This window comes from Heterocephalus glaber, unplaced genomic scaffold (genome assembly GCF_053883595.1).
Source record: "Heterocephalus glaber isolate CG9 unplaced genomic scaffold, H.glaber_assembly_v1.0 deba00001504, whole genome shotgun sequence".
NCBI lineage: Eukaryota > Metazoa > Chordata > Mammalia > Rodentia > Bathyergidae > Heterocephalus > Heterocephalus glaber.
The window spans coordinates 52,696,427-52,708,190 of NW_028258324.1; the positions used below are offsets into that span (position 1 = coordinate 52,696,427).

The 11,764-nt window shown below is 33.7% G+C and overlaps 1 non-coding gene across 1 annotated transcript; it reads left to right on the forward strand.

Annotated features, from left to right (window-relative positions):
- Window positions 1-3,268: 3,268 nt before the first annotated feature.
- Window positions 3,269-3,375, forward strand: LOC147825346 (U6 spliceosomal RNA). Its single transcript, XR_015441205.1, has one exon. It is a non-coding gene; the product is annotated as a U6 spliceosomal RNA (small nuclear RNA).
- The last annotated feature ends 8,389 nt before the right edge of the window (window positions 3,376-11,764 follow it).

Here is an 11,764-nt window from a genome sequence, read left to right on the forward strand (position 1 = left end):
AGATCTGATCTGGAGGATATTGAGCTGTAGTTCTGGAAGAAAGAGGAGCTTTTAGAAAAAGTAGTCTAGCTGTAGCATGAAGCATGAATAGTTTGCTTTTCTTTAGAGAACCAAATACACACCTACGTGGAAACTCAAGAGTGTGGTCAAGCATAAAGAATAGAGGTCAGCATTTGGAACTAAATGATATGTTTGTCTTGGAACATTGCTTAATTTTAATTATTATATTAGATATTGTTATGGCATATATGTAGATGTCTCCCCAAAGTCTGATGTGCTCACTGTTGAGGCTTTTGGGAGCAACCGAATCATGGGCGTGTGATACTGGAGTAGCCTGATGATTGGTTTACCATAGTTCTGGGTGTGGATGCTGGGTTTACTGATGAGAGAAGACCTACCCTGAGTAGGGGCAGCACCAACCAATAGATTTGTAGCCAGGACAGAATAAAAAGGTAACAAAGAAGGAAGTCACACTGTGTCCTGCCTGCCTTGCCATGAGTTCTTCCTGCCTTCCACACCCCTCTGCCATGCCACCCTGCCTTGGAGGCAGCCACCTATGGACTGAAACCTCTACAAACTGTGAGCCAAAATAAGCCTCTCTTTCTTTAACTTGTAGGTTTTGGGTATTCTTTCCCAACATTGAGAAAATAAATAAGACAGATTATGTTGAGGAAAGAGATCTTGGGGAAATAGTTCCTTGCACTATTTAACTTATTTGGCAGTAAAATTTTTCAACCATAATGTTCCAGATATGATTAGTAAGTTCTTCTGACACTGTAGAACAAAATCAAAGTTCCACATACAAGGTTCTCTGTGCCCTTGATCTACTTCTGCAGCATCATTTCTAATTGATATTTAGGTATAAATCATTTAACAGTTCTCCAAATGGGTGATTCTCTTTTCAGTCTCTATACTTTTTGTACCCTCTGCTTCCTAAGCCTACATACTGAGATTTTTTTTCCTTCATACAATTGTTACTGCGATTACTGCTTTAATGCAAACACAGTTGACTAGATGCTATATGTTTTCCACCTTTGGCACATGATAGATACTTCAGAAATTTCTAGTGAATAAATAAATGAATAAATGAGGTGAAAATATTATATTGGAGCAACTTTGCATGATAAAGTTCTGCCTTGTGACAGATATTTTCTCAAGCATTCTTGAAGTTATTGTGATAAGTTTCTGAATAAAATCATTATTCATTTACAGCATAGATCTTTTTTCAAGTATAGTAGTAATAAGATGATCTATATTTTATTACGGCAAGCCTGGTTAAAATTTTAAAATCAAAATTCTTTGTTAAAATTTTGATACTTTTTTACATATTTTTTACACATTCCTAGACTAACAGGTATATATTCACTGTCAAATGTAATGACAAAGAAGCCTCATTCTATATTTCCATAATGTGAAATAAGATTTTGAGTTAATCTTTTCTTGATATCCTTGCTCTCATCATCTTCACTATTGTGCTCAGGGAACATTGTTTGAAGATGAGCAAGAAAATGAAGCCCCAAAATATCAAAGTTTAATTCCATTACTGTATATTAAAACATTACCTCACCATCAAATGATTTTTTTTATCCTCTTCCCAACCACCTCAATGAATAAAGCAGGATAATGACATTCTCATTATTTTAGGAACACATTTGCATTTGTAATGAAAGAGTCCCTAAAGGGTACAGACACCATAGAGGCGATTGTCTGAATTAATTAAAATTGTTTGCCTGATTAGATACAAAATGCAAGTGTAAACTGCACATCAGGGAAAGTTTCTCTCTTTTCATCAAAGTAGAGGAATAAACTATTTTTAACAAAAACTCTTACAGAAATAAACTTCATAAAAGAAAAGAGAAGCTTATATATATTTTCCTGCTTTTAAAAATACCTGACTGTTTTATAGACCAATAGATCCACATAATAATTGTATATTCTTTCTTATTTCTTCAGTGCACAATTAAGTTCAAATACAATAAGATTCTTAAAAAGGTAAACATATACATCTCAAAATGGAAAAAATACATTTAATATTCTTGACTTAAGTTTTTAAAAGATAACTCTTTTTAAAATGTGAATTTATGGTTAGCTCTAAAATTTAATATATATTAATCAACATGAAATATCACTGACTCTTCATGTAAACCATGCTATTTCTTTCTCAATTTAAAAATATGTTTTTGTGTATGCAAATCAACTCAAATAAGTTATTAATGTAGTATCTAATAGAGTAATTAAAATTTTAATTATCTTGGAACAATTATATTTGTTTTCCAATGTTTTCCTAGAGTAGTTTCAGTCACAAGGACAAGACCTTTTTGAAAGCAAATATTACCTTCAGATACCAGATGGAAAGGATATAAAATAAAAACACATGGCATGTGTCCTTCTAAAACAACTTCACAGAATAGGCTCAACTTTGATCTACACTTACCATGAGAATGTGGATCAAGGTGAATATGTACAGTGCTAATTCAGACCAAATCCACCACTATGTAGAAAAGTAAAACGTTGCAAGACATGGCCTAGTAATAGTAGAAGCCAAAGTTGAAAAGAATCCTAGAAGCATACAGATATCCTCCTTGACAGTGTGCTGTGGAGACTTTTATCACATTTGTGTTCTTTTCTCCCTCTTTCTAATCATTTCTGGGTGTTAGTAATCACAAATAGGATCTGATCTAATCTTATTATAGTTCTTTATTTCATTATTTCAATCTTTTTTTCCAATGAAAAAGTTAAAATCGGCAAGAGCAGAAATATGTGTGGTTGTGTGTAATTTTCCCTTACCCTAGTCTACCAAATTGTTCTTCATGTGTCCACAAATACACACATTTCCTAAAGTCTTACGTTCTATCTTTAAAAATTATAAAATTCCTTAAACAATTATTGTATGATACTGAAATGACTTGTCAACAGGGAAGGGAAAGACAAAGGAGGAAGTGGAAGGAAAGAAGAAGTAAAAAGAATTAAGAATGGTCATGTACATATACTAACTCCCTTTGAGGAATGTTATCCTTATGTACTGTAAATGTGTACTAATAAAAATTTTAAAAGGAAAACATTGAGTTCTTTTCCCTGTATAACAACAATTTTTTGGTGATATTTTCCTACTAACTAGTTTTTAATGTTATAGATCCAATTTTATCAATACAGCTGGAAAATGGTTTCATAACCAAATATCTAATATGCTTATCTCATTGCTGCAGAAGTACTTCAATAGTAGACATTGCTAAGAGTAATTCAAAGAACATTAAGATATGTTGTGAAGTTGCTCACTTTGGCAGCTCATATACTAAAATTAAGATGATACACGGGAGATTAGCATGGCCCTTACATAAGGATAAAACACAACTGTGTGAAGCATTCCATATATAAAATATATATATAATATATATACATAGTGAAGGAAGTAATTGTCTAAGATGGAGAGGACTTGGGAAAAAAATTAACAAGTATAGCACAGAAAAAAGTAAACAAGTATACCACAGAAAATGTCATTTGACAGTCAGGTAAAATGTTAGATATGTTCATAAAGACAAGGAAAATTTTACTTCTAATAGGCAACCAAGGGTGTCTTGTTGAGGTGCCAGTGTTTGTGGTAGACAATATTGAACATCAGTGGTGAACTTAGGTGACAAAGAACTCATATAATAATTGTATACACTTGGAAGTCTTGGAGGATTAATCAGTTCAGTGAGTTTCAGCATTAAGTGCAGAAAAGGAAAACTAGAAATATAGAACTGTACAGGAGAGCAATAACTGCTAGTCCAAAACTTGGTTTGTATTCTGTAGGACACTTAAAGTAGTTAAGTTGCATAATATTGTCAATAGAATTATGCTTCAGAGACTATAATCCATCAGTAAATTACAATATCAGTTAGAAGGGGTAACATTAGGGAAGGACTTACACTTAGCAGGTTATTGTTTAAGTCTACATAAGCTATTTTTCAGTGTAGAGGAGAATAAGAAACAAGACATCTTGTAAAAATCACAACTTGATGACACTAATATTGACAGAGTAACTAACATTTATGAACACTTGTTATGTATCAGGTTCTACACTAAGCACCTTACATGGATTATTTTTACTCAGTCTTCACTGTTCTGTAATAACGGGTAGTAATGTTATCTACTTCTTACAGAAGAGTAAATACAGGTTCACAGAAGTTTCAATAACTTCTCCAAGTTCTCATGTCTAGTAATAAAAGGAGCCAGCATTTGAGTCCAAACATTTTTAATCCAAACACATGTTGATAACTACAAATTTGGTATTGGGGCAGAACAGAAAAATACTCAAGGATTACTGAGATCTGAGGCAGGGTAACAAGAAAAAAAGCTGTACCATTAATAGGTTTGGGGACATTGATAAAATTGATTTTCAGTAAGCCTTTGCCTGAGCATACTGAGGAGGAGAAACAGTTAATGGTGGGCAGAAAGCAGCAAAGCAGCAGACAATGTTAACTGCAACCCTTCTCCTGTCCCTTATATTTTATCCAGGCTACCCACCCTTAGCATGAGTACCACTCACACCCAGGGTACACCACCCTTAATCCTAGCATTGCACCATGAATCAATCTGAGCATCACATCCTTAATCCCAACATCACACCCTCTAGCTTCAGCCACCTCTGAAATGTACTACCTATGATCTCATGAGGCTTTAGGGGGACATCTAGACACAAGCCCTAACAAATTTGCTTCAATAAAACTTTTTTTATGAATATGAACATTTGAATTTCATATTATTTTTATGTGTCATAAAATGTTATTCTTGTGTTTTTCCAACCTCTTAAAAATGTAAAACCATTCTTACCTAGGGGGCTGAACAAGAGAAGACAATATTTTGAACTTGGCCCATAAACGGCAATGTATTGTTCTCTAGATGAGAAAGGATGATGACTTTACTAATTCTTTAGCAGAATTAGAGGAGTCACTTATTAATATGAAAAAGAGTTGAGGGTTGGAGTGTAACTCAATGTAGATCACTTTTTAGCATACATAAATCCTTAGGTTCAATTGCTGGCACCACAAAAAATTGTTTTGAAAAAATATGAAGAAGATGTGAAAGGCAGAGTTTGGGATGGAGAAAAAGAGAGAAAAATATCAAAAATATATTTATGATATATTATGCTTTACTATAGCTCAATACTTAGAAAAATAAGAGTATCATTGAAATTTATTTTGTTTTCTTTTGAAATTTAATAGTGTTAATAGCTCAATATTTTACAAAGCAAATCATTTCCCATCCATATTGGTACTTCATTTTATTAGGAAGAGTATCTTTATATTCATTTGAATCTATCTCCCCTTACTCTTTCTTCTGAAGTTAAGCACATTAACTAATATCTCTTCTACATGAAAATATTGAAAATGTCTGAAAGCATCGATTTTTTTTCACTGTCTTCCAGATTTCCAGGATAAAAATAGCAAGCTTTCTGAACTTCAATACAATATATGCTTTCTAAAATATTTATTAACGACATAGACAAGTCCAACAGTTTTTTTCTCCTTAATTTTCTTCTTATGACTCAATATAAAATGCCTCATTGTCTTGAGTTGAGAATAAACAAGACTATATAATTTCTCACCATTCATGACAAGAAAAATAATAATCTTTAAATGAGAATAAATGTATCTAAATCACTATGTGCAAATTTTAGTTTAATACAAATGACAAGACAGAGGCACAGAGTAATGAGGGATTAATTATCATTCACTCTGACAAAAGCCCTCCTCACTTTCCTAAGTCACCTCCATAGCAGCATTCCAAAGCAGCAGGAATTACTTACAAGAAAGGCCAAATTAATATCACCACAAACTTCAAGTCAAAATATTACCAATGACATCCATTGAGCTGGTTGGATCCATAAATCTCATCTCTGCCTAGAGAAGAGTCAGAGATTATTTCTCCCCTTGGATAAAGCATTACTTCATCCAAATGAATCAAACACAAGAAGCATAAAACTCCTTTTATCTCCTTCACGTTTTTCATTTTTTATTGCATACTTTATGACTGGGTCTTTGTTTTCTATTTTTTGTTGCTTTGAATATAAAAATATGTTCTGAGGATGATGAGAAAATATAGATGAGCTCCTCTTTATATGTTTTATTCTAGAAGCTGAATTTGAAAGCAACAATCCAAAAAAAAAAAAAAAAACTGAGTAGAGATGGTGTTATAAATGAATTGCATAGGTACAGTAGACTTCTAAGGATGGACATAAAATCACCTTCCCCTGCAGAAAGGAGCCCTTAGGAAGCTTCTACACTTGAATTCTCCCTGGCACCATTGCTGCCTTAACATTCATCACCAACAGAGATCATGATTTGATTTTCCCCAAGAAGTTTTATTTCACCTCTTGAAACTAGTTGTCTCCAGTAGGCCAATTCCACATCATCCACTTATAAAGGATGGAGTGGTTAAGCACAGTCGGTCACAGACTCATCCTTGGCAAATTTATAAATGGTATATGTATTAGTCTCCTTGGACTGTCATAAAATAATTCCACAGATGAAATGGCTTAAACAACACATCTTTATTTGTCAGAGCTCCTGCAAAAACCATGGTTTGGTCAAACAAGTCCTCTGCACTTGGCTTAACTTCTCACCGTCTTCATGTGTCTTTTACCCTGTGAGTACATACATCTGGAATCCCTCTCTTATTCTTATTATAAAGGTACCGGTTATATTGGACTAGGGCTCCATCCTTATAACATTACTTAAATTTAATTACCTTCTTAAAGGTACTGTCTCCAAATGCAGTCACCTTGGGAGTTAGAGCTTTAAAATATGGGGGAGGAGATTCAATTCATAACAGCATAAAAAAATGTGGAAATTACAAGCAAGAAAAAAGTTACTGCTTTGCTTTGTTAAAAAATATACAACACAGAGCAGAAATCAATGCAATGGAGACTAAGAGAACGATACAAAAAATTAATGAAATAAAGAGTTGGTTTTCCAAAAGAATAAATAAAATCAATAAACCCTTAGCCAACCTTATCAGAAAAAGGAAAGAAAAGGCTCAAATCCATGCAATCAAGGATGAAAAAGGTGAAGTCACAACAGATCCAGGAGAAATCCAAAGCATCATCAATACTTACTTCAAAAACCTGTACACTAATAAAATGGAAAACACAGAAGAAATGGACAGATTCCTAGATACATATAAATTACCAAAGTTAAATGAAGAAGATATAGAAATTCTAAACACCCCAATTACAATGAGTGAAATTGAAAATGTAATAAACAATTTACCAACAAAGAAAAGCCCAGGTCCTGATGGCTTCACTGCTGAATTCTCTATGACATTTAAAGAAAAAATATTGCAATTACTCTTTAAACTCATCAAGGAAATTGAAAGGGAAGCAAAGCTTCCAAATTCACTCCTGGAACCAAGTATTACTTTAATTCCAAAACCAGGGAAAGATCTAACCCCAAAAGAAAACTACAGGCCAATCTCCCTAATGAATATTCATGCAAAAATCCTCAACAAGATACTGGCAAACAGAATACAAAGGGTCATCAAGAAGATCATACACCCTGACCAAGTCAGATTTGTCCCAGGGATGCAAGGATGGTTCAACATTCGTAAATCAAAAAATGTAATACACTATATTAACAGACTCAAGGACAAAAACCATATGATCATCTTAATAGATGCAGAAAAGGCATTTGACAAAATCCAACATCCATTCATGATAAAAAAATAAAACCCAGAAAATTGGAATAGAAGGTCTTTATCTCAACCTGATTATGGCTATCTATGAAAAACCAACAGCCAACATCATACTAAATGGTCAAAAACTGAAAACTTTCATGCTAAAATCAGGAATAAGACAAGGATGTCCACTGTCACCACTCTTGTTTAAAACTGTTCTTGAAACATTAGCAACAGCAATTAGAAAAGAGAAAGAAATAAAAGAAATAAAAATAAGAAAGGAAGGAGTTAAACTGTCATTATTTGCTGATGATATGATACTTTACAGAGAAGACCCAAAATACTCTGCCAAAAGACTTCAAGACTTAATTGACAGATTCAGTAGAGTAGTTGGATATAAGGTCAACATTCAAAAAACAATAGCCTTCTTGTACACAAATAACAGACTCACTGAGAGAGAAATTATGGAAACAATTCCTTTTACAATAGCATCCAAAAAAATGAAATATCTAGGAATCAATCTAACAAAGGAAGCAAAAGACCTCTATGCTGAAAACTACAGCACTCTGAAAAAAGAGATTGAAGAGGATATAAGAAAATGGAAAGACTGCCCTTGTTCCTGGATAGGAAGAACCAAAATAGTGAAAATGGCCATACTTCCAAATCTATGATATAGGTTTAATGCAATCTCAATTGAAATTCCAACAATATATTTCAGAGAATTAGAGAAAACAATCCAAAAATTCATTTGGAACCAGAAGCGACCTAGAATAGCAAAAGAAATTTTAGGGGACAGAGATATGGCTGGGGGTATTACAATCTCCAGCTTACTACAAAGCTACTGTGATAAAAACATCATAGTATTGGCAAAGAAACAGACCTTAGGATCAGTGGAATAGATTAGAAGATACAGAAACAACTACAGATATGCTCATCCACCTCATCTTTGACAAAGGAACCATCCTCATTGGAGGAAAGATAGCTTATTTAATAAATGGTATTGGAAAAACTGTATTTCAACCTTCCAAAGATTAAAACTTGACCCATGCCTATCACCATGCACTAAATTAAGATAAAAGAGTAATAAAGATTTAAATATTGAGACAGAAACACTAAATTTGCTGGAAGGTATAAAACTTGAAGATATTGGTATAGGAAAAGACTTACAAACCCTCAGTAGCATGGGAACTTGCACAAAGAATCAACTGGGATCTTATCTTATTAAAAAGCTTCTGCACTGCAAGAGAAACCCCCAACAGAGCTAAGAGACAACCTACAATGTGGAAAAAAATTTTCAGCAACTGTACCTTAGACAAAGAACTACCATCTAGAATATATAAAGAATTGAAAAAAATCAGACCCCACAAATTCAAAGACCCAATTCAAAAATGGGCATCTGAAATGAACAGACATTTCTCAGACAAAGAAGTAAAAGCAGGAAATAAACATGAAAAATTGTTCAACATCACTTGTTATTCGAGAGATGCAGATGAAAACAACACTGAGATTCCAACTCATCCCAGATAGAATGACTGCTATTAAGAAATCATCTAATAACAAATGCTAGCTGGGGTGTGGGGAGAAAGGATCACTTCTCCACTGCTGGTGGGAGTGCAGACTGGTGCAGTCACTGTGGAAATCGGTATGGAGATACCTCAAAGCACTAGGACTAGAGATCCCATTTGACCCAGCTATTCCCCTGCTGGCTATCTTCACAAAAGAATTAAAAGAATCTTATCACAGCAATACATGTGCACCCATGTTTATAGCTGCACAGTTCATAATAGCAAACGCTGGGAAACAGCCCAAGTGCCCATCAACTGGAAACTGGATAAAGAGGATGTGGGTTTTTATAAAATGGAGTACTACTCAGCCATAAAGAATGAGAAACTAGAGACATTTATAGCTAAATGGATGCATATTGAGGTCATCCTCTTAAGTGAAATAAATAGGACACACATGTGTAAATACCAAATAGTTTCTCTAGTGTGAGAAACTGAAAGTGTAATTAAGGATACACACACATGAAATGGCCTAATAACATATTTCTCAGATTGTGTTTCCATCGCGTGTCATATGACTGTATTGAAATTTAAATTAGGGAGAAGCTTTACTTATGTGGAGTCTGCTAAGTAACTGGAGTTTTTTTCCAGATAATTATTTATTCATTGTTGGTTTTGGGGATCTTTCTGAAACAAATCACATCCTCTGGTGTCTTGTTGGTGTTTGAGATGCTTTTTTAAGTTATATGGAAAAATGTTTAAGTGCTTTTCAGTCTTGTTTTGGTTGAGTTCTACTGTATTTGGATATTATTGTAATTTTTTTCCCTTGCGTGGGTCTACTTTGAATGGTTTTAATTATTTGTGTGTGTGCTTGATAATAAAGTTATTTTTTTAAAAAAATATACAACATAACATTTTCAACACTAGATATTTCATACCCAGTCACATAGCTAGAAAAGGTAGGAGCAGTTATAATAACTATGTCCACAAGACAGTATTCAAAATACTACTGTATAAAACTACCTAACAGGAGTTAAAATAATAAAGTGTAGGAGTGACCAGCAGGGATATGTTAGTTTGTATTCCTGAAAGGCCTAAGTATAAATCAGCCTTTAGTGTGGCTTTATCACTGTTCAAGTATAACAAGAATTAGTGAGAAAGAAGTTAAGATTCTATTAGGTGGTAAAGACAGTGGCCCCAAAATGGAGTTCAGTGAGTCACAACCCTCCATAGATCTTACAGAAACATCTGCCAGGCGTCCTTCAGCTGTCAGAGACCTCCCCAGTGTATAATTAGCCAGGCCATTGGCCCAAGGGCACATGAGTACTGTGTGAACATTATATAGATTCGACCCTTGTAAGGTATGTAGTTTCCGATAGGATACAGATTATATTGCTTACACAACAGCCTGAGCTCCTTCTAAACCTCTTAAAAACTTCTAAACAGTCTACTTCAGTAGCCTACTAAGAACTCCCTCTCAACAGCTTTACTTTCTTGCCTTTATATGTTTTAAACAAATTTGTTTTCACCATACCACTTCCATCCATGGTTTAATTCTTCATCACTGTGGGACATGACCCAAGTGTTCCAGTAATCACAAGGAATATAGTTATACTCTGGTTTATCCTTATCAGTTCTCAACCTTTCTTCCTTGGTTTTGGTGTGATTCTTGGGCTGGTCTTTTGACTCATACATAACTGGCATTCAAAAGCTCCTTCATGTTCAGTTGTCATCCAATAAGAAAGATGAGGGCTTTCTTCTCCCAGTCATTAAAAAAATAATAAGAAGGAGACTTCATTCAGATAAAAACAGGATAAAAAGGTACCCAATCTTAAACCAATCACTGTAGAAAAAGTGAAGTGATTACAGTGAGTAATTGATTTGGGTCAATCTGGATTATCCCTGGGGTTTGAGGTGGATCAATTCTACTCAAAATGCATTTCTTGCACTACTTATCCAATAGAGGATGAGTACAAGGGAAACTAGGGCTGTAATAAATAGGGTCTACTTTATAACTTCTTGTTGAAATCAGCTCTAAAACTCTAGGTAAAATTAACTTTCTCTCATAATATCTTTTATTTATTCTAGAATAAGAGTAAATAAAATATTAATGGGAAAATAAATGAAAGAACTAATTATTCAATCATTAAATCAATATGAGTATCTTTAATGGTGTAGAAGAGGGATTTGGGGAAGCTTTGGCTATTACTAGGACTTTCATAAGGAAACCTTCCATAAAGCACTATTTTGAGGAGCTCTATGCCATTATTCACCTTATTAACATTTACTATCATAATATTAGCTACCAGTTATTGCTATTAGTTATTAGTCACCCACTACAATAACATGTGTAGACTATGTACAATTAACTTTATATCTACATATTTTCTACATATTATCATCTACATTACCTAGATTTATTATCTACAAACACAAAGAGGTTCAATAACCAGCCCATGAATACCAGACAAAATGTAAAAGAGTTGAAAATGAAACACATTCTAACAACACAAGAGTATCTGTGATATCTATGAAAGCTAGATGTATGATAAAAGTTTAAATTACACATGATTCTTAGTTAAAAAAAAAACTGACATACATCTATCTTT